This window comes from Oncorhynchus tshawytscha, unplaced genomic scaffold (genome assembly GCF_018296145.1).
Source record: "Oncorhynchus tshawytscha isolate Ot180627B unplaced genomic scaffold, Otsh_v2.0 Un_contig_556_pilon_pilon, whole genome shotgun sequence".
Classification (NCBI taxonomy): Eukaryota; Metazoa; Chordata; class Actinopteri; order Salmoniformes; family Salmonidae; genus Oncorhynchus; species Oncorhynchus tshawytscha.
In genome coordinates, this window is record NW_024609752.1 from 69,200 (window position 1) to 82,619 (window position 13,420).

General features: G+C 48.0%; 1 protein-coding gene across 1 annotated transcript in view; it reads right to left on the reverse strand.

Moving 5' to 3' along the window:
• Positions 1–13,193, reverse strand: part of LOC112241247 (E3 ubiquitin-protein ligase RNF19A-like) — a 66,495-nt gene extending 53,302 nt beyond the window's left edge. The window contains exon 1 of the mRNA XM_042317576.1: positions 13,033–13,193. The gene's annotated coding sequence lies outside the window, so the exon portion shown is untranslated. The remainder of the gene's footprint in view (positions 1–13,032) is intronic.
• Between the last annotated feature and the right edge of the window lie 227 nt (positions 13,194–13,420).

Here is a 13,420-nt window from a genome sequence, read left to right on the forward strand (position 1 = left end):
GGGGACAGTCGGGACAGCCAGGCCATTAGGGATTTAGTGGGGACAGACAGGCCAGGCAGGCCAGGGCATTAGTGGAAAGTGGGGACAGTCAGGACAGCCAGGCCATTAGGGATTTAGTGGGGACAGCCAGGACAGGCAGGAAAACCTGTTTGGGATAGGGGGCAGCATTTTCACTTTCAGATGAAAAGCCCAGAGTAAACTGCCTAAGGCTTCCACTAGATGTCAACAGTCTTTAGAACCTTGTTTCAGGCTTCTACTGTGAGGTGGGAGAGAATTTTCTCTATTTCTGCTTTTTGTGACTCCTCTCTTTGGCTGGAAAAATGGCTGTGTTTTTTTTGTGACCTAACAATCACATGGTGTGCTTTCACTGTAAAGCCTTTTTCAAAATCAGACACGATGGGTAGATTAACAAGAAGTTAAGATTTTATTTGGTGTATTGCACTTGTGAATGTATGCAAGTGAAATATTTCCAAAAAATATTTTTGAATTTCGCGCTCTGCCTTTTCAGCGGATATTGTCGAGCCTAGCCCTAAAGAAGATAACAGTAGACTGACTGATGTGGTCTAGGGATGGAGTTGATCAGTCCCTCTCAGCTCCACTACTCACTGACCAAGTGTGGAGCAAGGCCAGCTACCAGGCGCTCCGGGTTAACCCAGCTACCAGGCGCTCCGGGTTAACCCAGCTACCAGGCGCTCCGGGTTAACCCAGCTACCAGGCGCTCCGGGTTAACCCAGCTACAGGTACGGCGGGTTAACCTTGCACATCTACCTACATGTACATATTACCTCACCTAAACGATGCCCCCACACATTGACTCTGTACCGGTACCCCCTGTATATAGTCTCCATATTGACTCTGTATCGTAATACCCTGTATATAACCTCCATATTGACTCTGTATCGTAATACCCTGTATATAACCTCCATATTGACTCTGTACCGTAATACCCTGTATATAACCTCCATATTGACTCTGTACCGTAATACCCTGTATATAACCTCCATATTGACTCTGTACTGGTACCCCCTGTATCTATCTCCATAGAGGAACTCTGGAACTCTTCTCCCTCTATTGCTTAGTTTGTCCAGGCGGCCAGCTCTAGGAAGTCTTGGTGGTTCCAAACTCCTTCCATTTAAGAATGGAGGCCATTTTGTTCTTGGGGACCTTCAATGCTACAGAAATATTTTGGTACCCTTCCCCAGGATCTGTGCCTTGACATAATCCTGTCTCGGAGCTCTACGGACAATTTCTTCGACCTCATGGCTTGGTTTTTGCTCTGACATGCACTGTCAACTGTGGGACCTTATATAGACAGGTGTGTGCCTTTCCAAATCATGTCCAATCCATTGAATTTACCACAGGTGGACTCCATTCAAATTGTAGAAACATCTCAAGGATGATCAATGGAGAACAGGATGCACCGGAGCTCAATTGAGTCTCATAGCAAAGGGTCTGAAAACGTATGTAAATAAGATACTTCGGTTTGTTTTATACGTTAGCAAAAATGTCTTAACCTGTTTTTGCTTTGTCATTATGGGGTATTGTGATGTCATTATGGGGTATTGTGATGTCATTATGGGGTATTGTGATGTCATTATGGGGTATTGTGTGTAAATGGACTTTTATTTTTATTTTATTTAATCCATTTTAGAATAACATAACAAAATGTGGAAAAGGGGGAGGGGTCTGAATGCTTTCTGAACGGACTGTATTATCAGAATTACTGAAGGACGTGGACACCTGCCAAGTAGTCTATCGCTTGTTACTGAAGGACGTGGACACCTGCCAAGTGGTCTATCGCTTGTTACTGAAGGACGTGGACACCTGCCAAGTGGTCTATCGCTTGTTACTGAAGGACGTGGACACCTGCCAAGTAGTCTATCGCTTGTTACTGAAGGACGTGGACACCTGCCAAGTAGTCTATCGCTTGTTACTGAAGGGCGTGGACACCTGCCAAGTAGTCTATCGCTTGTTACTGAAGGACGTCGGCACCTGCCAAGTAGTCTATCGCTTGTTACTGAAGGACGTGGACACCTACCAAGTAGTCTATCGCTTGTTACGTACCGTATAACTCAGATACTATCTGACTGTCAGCCATGTACAGGGTTAGTGTTCTCTATATATGTACCGTACAGGGTTAGTGTTCTCTATATATGTACCGTACAGGGTTAGTGTTCTCTATATATATGTACCGTACAGGGTTAGTGTTCTCTATATATATGTACCGTACAGGGTTAGTGTTCTCTATATATGGGGGCAGGGTTAGTGTTCTCTATATATGTACCGCACTATTAGTGGGTTAGTGTTCTCTATATATGTACCGCACAGGGTTAGTGTTCTCTATATATGTACCGCACAGGGTTAGTGTTCTCTATATATGTACCTGCACAGGGTTAGTGTTCTCTATATATGTACCTGGCCATGCACAGGGTTAGTGTTCTCTATATATGTACCATGCCCCAGGGTTAGTGTTCTCTATATATGTCCCCGTCCACAGGGTTAGTGTTCTCTATATATGTACCGCACAGGGTTAGTGTTCTCTATATATGTACCGCACAGGGTTAGTGTTCTCTATATATGTACATCAGGGTTAGTGTTCTCTATATATGTACCGCACAGGGTTAGTGTTCTCTATATGTACCGCACAGGGTTAGGGTGTTCTCTATATATGTACCGCACAGGGTTAGTGTTCTCTATATATGTACGAAGGGCACAGGGTTAGTGTTCTCTATATATGTACCGCACAGGGTTAGTGTTCTCTACTATCTATGTCACCGCACAGGGTTAGTGTTCTCTATATATGTACTGTACAGGGTTAGTGTTCTCTATATATGTACCGCACAGGGTTAGTGTTCTCTATATATGTACTGTACAGGGTTAGTGTTCTCTATATATGTACCGTACAGGGTTAGTGTTCTCTATATATGTACCGTACAGGGTTAGTGTTCTCTATATATATGTACCGTACAGGGTTAGTGTTCTCTATATATATGTACTGTACAGGGTTAGTGTTCTCTATATATATGTACCGTACAGGGTTAGTGTTCTCTATATATGTACCGTACAGGGTTAGTGTTCTCTATATATGTACCGTACAGGGTTAGTGTTCTCTATATATGTACCGTACAGGGTTAGTGTTCTCTATATATGTACCGTACAGGGTTAGTGTTCTCTATATATGTACCGTACAGGGTTAGTGTTCTCTATATATGTACCGTACAGGGTTAGTGTTCTCTATATATGTACCGTACAGGGTTAGTGTTCTCTATATATATGTACTGTACAGGGTTAGTGTTCTCTATATATGTACCGTACAGGGTTAGTGTTCTCTATATATGTACCGTACAGGGTTAGTGTTCTCTATATATGTACTGTACAGGGTTAGTGTTCTCTATATATGTACCGTACAGGGTTAGTGTTCTCTATATATGTACCGTACAGGGTTAGTGTTCTCTATATATGTACTGTACAGGGTTAGTGTTCTCTATATATGTACAGTATAACTCAGATACTGTCTGACTGTCAGCCATGTAAAGGGTTATAGCGTCAGTATAATGGGCTAATAGCATAGTCTTATTTGGAGTGTCGTGTGAGATATACACACACACACACACACACACACACACACACACACACACACTACTGCCCACTACATGTACAATACAAACATACGTGCAGCAAAGACAAATGAAAACATCCACATCCATTGTTCTGTTGTTAAAGCCACTATGACAGACAACAGAACAGGAATGTTTCCAACCCCAACAAAGACAGCAGTCTCCCTCCCTCCTCTCCGGCTGTAAAGGAGAGGAAATGAGGTAAGCACCCAGGCATCCCTGGCCCTGCTCCGCTGGGGAAGAATGAAAGAGGAGGAGAAACAGAGGGCCGAGGAGAGGAACGAAGGCGTGAGGTAAACTTGACTGATCCCGCAAAGAAACGCTCCTCCCGCAAAGAAACGCTCCTCCCGCAAAGAAACGCTCCTCCCGCAAAGAAACGCTCCTCCCGCAAAGAAACGCTCCTCCCGCAAAGTCAGGGACAGCCAGAGAAGCAGGATAAACACACAGCTAACAGCTCCTATAAATTGTGTCGTGCAGATCAGGCAAGGGGGAACCCCCCACTACTCAACCCCACCCAAGCTGTTAAAAATATCCCTCAGTAAAAGGCAGATAAGTCAATGTGGGAAAAGTAAACCCCCCCCAAAAGAAACCCAGACCAGCAGCTCAAACGCTCACACACAGACAGTAGGCCTCATCTTTACACTGACGCACATTTGAGCAGGCGTGCGTTGACATGACAAGGCCTTTCGGTTATCCCTTAAAGCTGACACCTGTTCCAGAGGATCTGTAAGGCCGGAGGAAGAGAGCCTTCAGAAGTACCACGAGTTGGACAGCAGAGTGAAGGAAAAGCAGTCAACAAGTGCTCAGCATATGTGGGAACTCCTTCAAGACTGTTGGAAAAGCATTCCAGGTGAAGCCGGTTGAGAGAATGCCAAGAGTGTGCAAAGCTGCCATCAAGGCAAAAGGTGGCTACTTTGAAGAATATAAAATACATTTTGATTTGTTACCGATTTTTGGCCTATATCACCCAGCCCTAGATTAGGTTCTGTTTGGCCCAGGCTATATCACCCAGCCCTAGATTAGGTTCTGTTTGGCCCAGGCTATATCACCCAGCCCTAGATTAGGTTCTGTTTGGCCCAGGCTATATCACCCAGCCCTAGATTAGGTTCTGTTTGGCCCAGGCTATATCACCCAGCCCTAGATTAGGTTCTGTTTGGCCCAGGCTATATCACCCAGCCCTAGATTAGGTTCTGTTTGGCCCAGGCTATATCACCCAGCCCTAGATTAGGTTCTGTTTGGCCCAGGGCCCAGGCTATATCACCCAGCCCTAGATTAGGTTGTTTGGCCCAGGCTATATCACCCAGCCCTAGATTAGGTTCTGTTTGGCCCAGGCTATATCACCCAGCCCTAGATTAGGTTCTGTTTGGCCCAGGCTATATCACCCAGCCCTAGATTAGGTTCTGTTTGGCCCAGGCTATATCACCCAGCCCTAGATTAGGTTCTGTTTGGCCCAGGCTATATCACCCAGCCCTAGATTAGGTTCTGTTTGGCCCAGGCTATATCACCCAGCCCTAGATTAGGTTCTGTTTGGCCCAGGCTATATCACCCAGCCCTAGATTAGGTTCTGTTTGGCCCAGGCTATATCACCCAGCCCTAGATTAGGTTCTGTTTGGCCCAGGCTATATCACCCAGCCCTAGATTAGGTTCTGTTTGGCCCAGGCTATATCACCCAGCCCTAGATGAAGTTCTGTTTGGCCCAGGCTATATCACCCAGCCCTAGATGAAGTTCTGTTCGCCTGTTTGGTCCAGTCCTGAAAAAAAAGAGACCCTAAACCCTGCCAAAACCATCTTCAACCCTTGTCTCTCTGCCAGTTGTTAAATAGCTCAAAATAGGCTCAATGTTGTTGCTTCTGTAGTGAGAGCCACAATATGGAGGTAATATAGTCCTCTGTAAACAGCAGTCTGAATCCCCATCATTACCATGCCTGTTCAGGATTATCTCTGCCTGACAGGTCACTACATTTTCAAGGTGGACCAAAGTTACAGATTTAAAAAGGAGAGCATTTCTCGGCCAACTTGGTCTCTATAATAAGATTTGGTAATATTTCCCAGACACCACCACTCTCATCCTGCTCTCAGCAGGCCCACAGCTGTACCCAGATAGCTGCTTGGATGGCTCACTTTACGGTTCAGTGGAACACCCACCTTGAAATCCACTACAAACAATCTGTCAACAACGATATATTAGCCTGGGAAACAGAGCACTGCGAGGTCCACGGTTTAGATTAGGACAAGCCAACGATACATTAGCCTGGGAAACAGAGCACTACACTGAGGTCCACGGTTTAGGTTAGGACAAGACAGCGATACATTAGCCTGGGAAACAGCACTACACTGAGGTCCACGGTTTAGGTTAGGACAAGACAACGATACATTAGCCTGGGAAACAGCACTACACTGAGGTCCACGGTTTAGGTTAGGACAAGACAACGATATATTAGCCTGGGAAACAAAGCACTGCACTGTGAGGTCCACGGTTTAGATTAGGACAAGGGCTGGAGTAAATCAATTCGGGAAATAAAAGTTAACAGGAAATTGAATTTCAAATGATTTCCTGAATTGTATTCAAATGTAATGGGACCTGGGTTGAGAAACAGAGTGGATGAAGCCTGGCTTGTCTCTCAGAGTACCATCGTGTTCTGCGGGGCAGTAATATAGTGGAATCAGAACGTGGAAACCACTAGGTAATACACAGATCTCTGCTCAACATAGAATCACAAGGTTATCGGTCTCTCTGGTAGAGCCGAACAGAACATAGTTGACTACAAAATACAAAGTGGCCAGTGTGTCTTTGCCAAGCAACGTATAAAAAGGATGGTTGAAATGAAAACTGAGATGATTATTCGCATTAAAATATAAATCCAGTAGGCTAGAGGCCTCTTTCACAATCACACTATAACTGATTCCAGAGGTCGACCCAAAACAACGCCGTCGAAAGAGAAGGTGCCGGAGCGGTCTTCTAGTGAGGCTTTGGAGGCACGCACACCACCCACCGCTTCCCAGTATATTACTCGCTAATGTCCAGTCGCTAGTTTTAAAAAAGTCAACGAAATCAGGACAAGAGTTGCTTTCCAAAGACATATCCTGGATTGTAACATACTCTCTTTCACGGAGACGTGGCTAGCTGGGGACATGCTGTCGAAGTCTGTGTACAGCCAACGGGATTTTCAGTGCATCGCGCCGACATGAACAAACATCTCTCCGGTAAGAAAAAGGGGGTGGGGGTGTATGTTTTATGATTAACAACTCATGGTGTAATTGTAACAACATACAAGAACTCAAGTCCTTTTTGTTCACCTGACCTAGAATTCCTCAAAATAAAATGGCAACCGTATCATCTCCCAAGAGAACTCTCCTCGGTTATAGTTACAGCCGTGTATATACACTGGACTCGATGCAAACAGGAAACCATATATCCCTGAGGCTGTATTTATTGTAGCTGGGGATTTTAACAAAGCTAATTTGAGAACAAGGCTTCCTAAATTCTATCAGCATATCGATCGCAGTACATGAGCGAGTAACACGCTCGACCACTGCTCCTCTAACCTCTGCGGTGCATTCAACGCCCTTCTCCCGCCCTCCTCAAAATCTGACCATGACTCCATCTTGTTGCTCTCCTCCTATAGGCAGAAACTGAAACAGGATGCGCCTGTGCTAAGGTCTATCCAACGCTGGTCTGACCAAATCGGATTGTTTTGATCACGTGGACTGGGGTATGTTCCGGGTAGCCTCAGACAATAACATCGACGTCTACGCTGACTCGGTGAGTGAGTTTATAAGGAAGTGTATAGGAGATGTTGTACCCACTGTGACTTAAAACCTTCCCTAACCAGAAACAGTGGATTGATGGCAGCATTCACGGACAACTGATAGCACGAACCACCGCATTTAATCATAGCAAGGCGACTGGAAACACGGCCAAATACAAACAGCGTAGTTATTCCCTCCGTAAGGCAATCAAACAAGCAAAACGTCAGTATGGAGAAAGTAGTCACAATTACAGACCGCGTCACCGTGCCGGGGAGGGGATGGACCTCGGGAGGGGAGGGACCTCTCTCTACAGACCAGACACCGTCACCGGGAGGGACTCTCTACTACAGGGAGGGACCTCTCTACTACAGACCTGCCATCCAGCGTCACCGTGCCAAAGCTGGGGAGGGACCTCTCTACTACAGACCGCGTCACCGTGCCAGCCACTTTAATCATGGGAATTGGGGAGGGACCTCTCTACTACAGACCGCGTCACCGTGCCCTCTACTACAGACCACGTCACCGTGCCGGGACTGGGGAGGGACCTCTCTACTGTATGATAGTAGTTTTTTTGGAATTGGTTAGATTACTTGCTCGTTATTACTGATTTCACTACAGACCACGTCACCGTGTCGGGGGGAGGGACCTCTCTACTGCCGGGGAGGGACCTCTCTACTACAGACCACGTCACCGTGCCGGGGGGGAGGGAGGGACCGTGCCTCTACTACAGACCACGTCACCGTGCGGGGAGGGGAGGGGACCGCGTCACCGTGCCGGGGAGGGACCTCTCTACTACAGACCACGTCACCGTGCCGGGAGGAGGGAGGGACCGTGCCGGGGAGGGGAGGGACCTCTACTACAGACCACGTCACCGTGCCGGGGAGGGGAGGGACCCTCTGCCGGGGAGGGGGGACTACAGACCGCGTCACCGTGCGGGGAGGGGAGGGGAGGGACCTCTACTACAGACCGCGTCACCGTGCCGGGAGGGGAGGGACCTCTACTACAGACCCGCGTGCCACCGTGCCGCGTCACCGTGCCGGGGAGGGACCTCTACTACAGACCGCGTCACCGTGCCGGGGAGGGGAGGGACCTCTACTACAGACCGCGTCACCGTGAACCTCTACTACCGCGGGAGGGGAGGGACCTCTACTACAGACCGCGTCACCGTGTCGGGGAGGGACCTCTGCTACAGACCACGTTACCGTGCCGGGGAGGGGAGGAACCTCTACTACAGACCAGGACCTCGTGCTGAGAGAGTGGACTTAAGCTATGCAATATGAGAAGGGTAGTAATATTTGGGTGAATGTAGTGGCTTCAATTCAATTCAAATCATTTCATTCTCTTTCCTTCATTTGTTCTTTTGACAGGATGCCATCTCTGCCCCCTTTTGACAGGATGCCATCTCTGCCCCCTTTTGACAGGATGCCATCTCTGCCCCCTTTTGACAGGATGCCATCTCTGCCCCCTTTTGACAGGATGCCATCTCTGCCCCCTTTTGACAGGATGCCATCTCTGCCCCCTTTTGACAGGATGCCATCTCTGCCCCCTTGAAAAGCTAGACCAGCTGGCCTTTCAAAACAACAAACAAATGTTTCATTCTAATTTAGCTCCAGTGCCACCAGCCTAAGTCAGTCAGTCAGCCAGCCAGCCAGTCATTCAGCCAGTCATTCAGCCACTCACAGGACAACTTTTCAGCTGCCAAACTAACACATGGTGGATGTTTTCATCCACAGCCCAAGGGAAGCAGGCAGGGCAGGCCGACCCTGAACCACACTGGCAGGCAGGGACGAGGGTCGGGGCAGGCCGACCCTGAACCACACTGGCAGGCAGGGACGAGGGTCTGGGCAGGCCGACCCTGAACCACACTGGCAGGCAGGGACGAGGGTCGGGGCAGGCCGACCCTGAACCACACTGACAGGCAGGGACGAGGGTCGGGGCAGGCCGACCCTGAACCACACTGACATGCAAGGACGAGGGTCGGGGCAGGCCGACCCTGAACCACACTGACATGCAGGGACGAGGGTCGGGGCAGGCCGACCCTGAACCACACTGACATGCAGGGACGAGGGTCGGGGCAGGCCGATTCTGAACCACACTGACAGGCAGGGACGAGGGTTGGGGCAGGCCGCGTTATCACCTGGTACTCCCTGTATATAGCCACGTTGTCACCTGGTACTTCCTGTATGTAGCCACGTTATCACCTGGTACTTCCTGTATATAGCCACGCTATCACCTGGTACTTCCTGTATATAGCCACGTTATCACCTGGTACTTCCTGTATATAGCCACGTTATCACCTGGTACTTCCTGTATATAGCCACGTTATCACCTGGTACTTCCTGTATATAGCCACGTTATCACCTGGTACTTCCTGTATATAGCCACGTTATCACCTGGTACTTCCTGTATATAGCCACGTTATCACCTGGTACTTCCTGTATATAGCCACGTTATTACCTGGTACTTCCTGTATATAGCCACGTTATTACCTGGTACTTCCTGTATATAGCCACGTTATTACCTGGTACTTCCTGTATATAGCCACGTTATTACCTGGTACTTCCTGTATATAGCCACGTTATTACCTGGTACTTCCTGTATATAGCCACGTTATTACCTGGTACTTCCTGTATATAGCCACGTTATTACCTGGTACTTCCTGTATATAGCCACGTTATTACCTGGTACTTCCTGTATATAGCCACATTATTTTTACTCTTTATTTTATTCGTTATTCACGGTGTCACTATTTCCATTTTCTCTTGATGGAAATGGACCCTGTAAGCATTTCACTGAGTCTTCACCTGTTGTTTACACCTGTTGTTTACACCTGTTTACACCTGTTGTTTACACCTGTTGTTTACACCTGTTGTTTACACCTGTTTACAGGTGAAGCATGTGAAAAATACAATGGGAGTTGATTAGAAATAGCAGCCCTGTAACCAGGCAGTGCTGTGCCTGGACACATTTAGAGCGGTTTAACGACAGATAAACTAGCAGCAGCTTGGCCCCTAGCAGGCCTATATAAAGAACCTGTTTAATCTCAACACATCCCGGTTAGGAGATGGAGGATTTTATACACTGGGCCTCTGATGTCCTGCCCTGCCCTCTGATGTCCTGCCCTGCCCTTTGATGTCCTGCCCTGACCCCTGACGCCCCGCCCTGACCCCTGACGCCCCGCCCTCTGACGCTCGAACCCTCAGCCTTCTGGTCCCAAGCCCAGCGAGCCATCAACTGTGCCACAAAAAAAAAACATTTATAAGAGAGAGTGGATATCCACATTTATAAACCTGGGTTGTTACACAACTCCCTCCTTCCACAAGGACAGTTTTACAGCGCCTCTTAAGGGCTCTCCACAGTGATTTCACAATCTGTGCAAATCGGCACTACGGAGCGCCATTCGCTTCGCGTTCCAAAAATTGTCACAAAAGTACATAGGCAGGTGGGCGGCGCCCGTACCGATAGCTTCATAACCACAAAACTGTGGTTATACGCTATACATTCAAAAGTGTGTGGACACCCCTTCAAATTAGTAGAGTCGGCTATTTGGCCTTACTGAAGAGCTCAGTGACTTTCAACGTGGCACAGTCGTAGGGTGCCACCTTCCCAATAAGACACAGGGTGCCACCTTCCCAATAAGACAGTTCATCACATTTCTGCGCCGGTCAACTGCAAGTGCTGTTATTCTGAACGTGGAAAAAGTCTACGAGCAACAACGACTCAACCGCAAAAGTGGTAGGCCACACAAGCTCACAGAACGGGACCGCAGAGCGGTAGGCCACACAAGCTCACAGAACGGGACCGCAGAGCGGTAGGCCACACAAGCTCACAGAACGGGACCGCAGAGCGGTAGGCCACACAAGCTCACAGAACGGGACCGCAGAGCGGTAGGCCACACAAGCTCACAGAACGGGACCGCAGAGCGGTAGGCCACACAAGCTCACAGAACGGGACCGCAGAGCGGTAGGCCACACAAGCTCACAGAACGGGACCGCAGAGCGGTAGGCCACACAAGCTCACAGAACGGGACCGCAGAGCGGTAGGCCACACAAGCTCACAGAACGGGACCGCAGAGCGGTAGGCCACACAAGCTCACAGAACGGGACCGCAGAGCGGTAGGCCACACAAGCTCACAGAACGGGACCGCAGAGCGGTAGGCCACACAAGCTCACAGAACGGGACCGCAGAGTGGTAGGCCACACAAGCTCACAGAACGGGACCGCAGGGTGCGGAAGCGTGTCCTCAGTTGCAACATTCCCTACAGAGTTCCAAACAGTCTCTGGAAGTCGGGACAATAACTATTTGTCGGGAGCTTCAGTGAAATGGTTTCCATGGCGGAGCAACTTAAGATCACCATGCACAACGCCAAGCGTCGGCTGGATTGGTGTAAAAGTCATTGGACTCTGGAGAAGTGAAAAGGCGTTCTCTGGAGCGATGAATCACGCTTCACCATCTGGCAGTCCGACGAACAAAATCAGGGTTTGACAGATGTCAGTAGAACACTACGTGCCCCAATGCATAGTGTCAACTGTCAAGTTTGGTGGAGGAGGAATAATGGTCTGGGGCAGTTTTTCATGGTTCGGGCCCCTTAGTTCCAGTGAAGGGAAATCTTAACGCTACAGCATGCAATGACATTCTAGACGATTCTGTGTTTCCAACTTTGTGGCAACAGTTTGGGGAAGGCCCTTTCCTGTTTCAGCATGACAATGTCCCCGTGCTCAAAGCGAGGTCCATACAGAAATGGTTTGTCGAGAACAGTGTGGAAGAACTTGATTGGCCTGCACAGAGCCCTGACCTCAACCCCATCCAACACCTATGGGATGAATTGTAACGCAGACTGCGAGCCAGGCCTAATTGCCCAACATCCGTGCCCAACCTCACTAATGCTCTTGTGGCTTAATTAATGGAAACAAGTCCCTGCAGCACACAGCAATGTTCCAACATCTAGTGGAAAGCAACTCCAAATGAATGCCCATGATTTTGGAATACGATGTTCGACGAGCAGGTGTCCACATACTTTTGGCTATGTAGTTTAGTTAGCCTCTATGAATGGGTTAGATCCCACCCACATGAGGGCTAAAGCGAGCATAGCGGAATACAAGTACTAGTTCAAACATACTGTTACAGGGACACCGGCCAAAAAAAACACACCGTAGTTAGTTGATAACACCGTCCGTTCACGTCCGACACCGAAGTAATGAAACAGGCAGGTTTGTGAGGCTCGAACCCTCAACCTTCTGGTCCTGAGCCCAGCGCGTCATCAACAGTACCACAACAACAAACATACCGGCACTTAAAGTCGATACAATTACAACAAATATTACCTGGGCGCTGGACACTGTTTCTCCCAAATAAAAATTCCAGATAGCACAGAAAAATATTTAGGAGCATATGCCTCCTCTAAATGGTAGCACAGTAGAGTCATGTTAACAGCTTGTTGGATAACAATTTAAATCCACCGTCTGACCAAACAAACATGGATATAACTAACCCCAATTAAGATACAAATAGGGTATTGATTGTGTTACATATCTATAAAATGGAAACAGTGTCGCTACAAGAGGCAGACAGAGGAGAATCGGCCAGATGGATGTTTAGCTAGCTAACAACTGCATGGACTGTTCAGAAAGACAGGAAAAATCACCTTCAAGTGTTGTTAACGTACCGTTTAACAACTGTAATTCCGTCTGTCCTGGTCAAATGTCAACAAAACATTATTTCTCTTCAACATGCCCACCCCCTCGAGAAATCCTTCTTTAATCTACTTTTGCGTCGCGTCCCACCTTCTTCCGTTCTGAGCTGATCAAAAGACGGGTCGAGTTCTCGTCCAAACAGAAAGTTCACACCTTCTCGCGAGATCTCGACCAAGTCATCGTAAGTCTGGAGTTTGGCTCGACATTATGTTTACTTTCATATGAAACATAAGTAATACCCTTCCATCAATCATGAAAAGTCCCATAGAGAGCAAACTTTGAAACAGTCATGGTCATTTTTAAATACATACAGTGATACTTTAATTTACACAGAACGATCATCAAGAACTACTGTAAGTT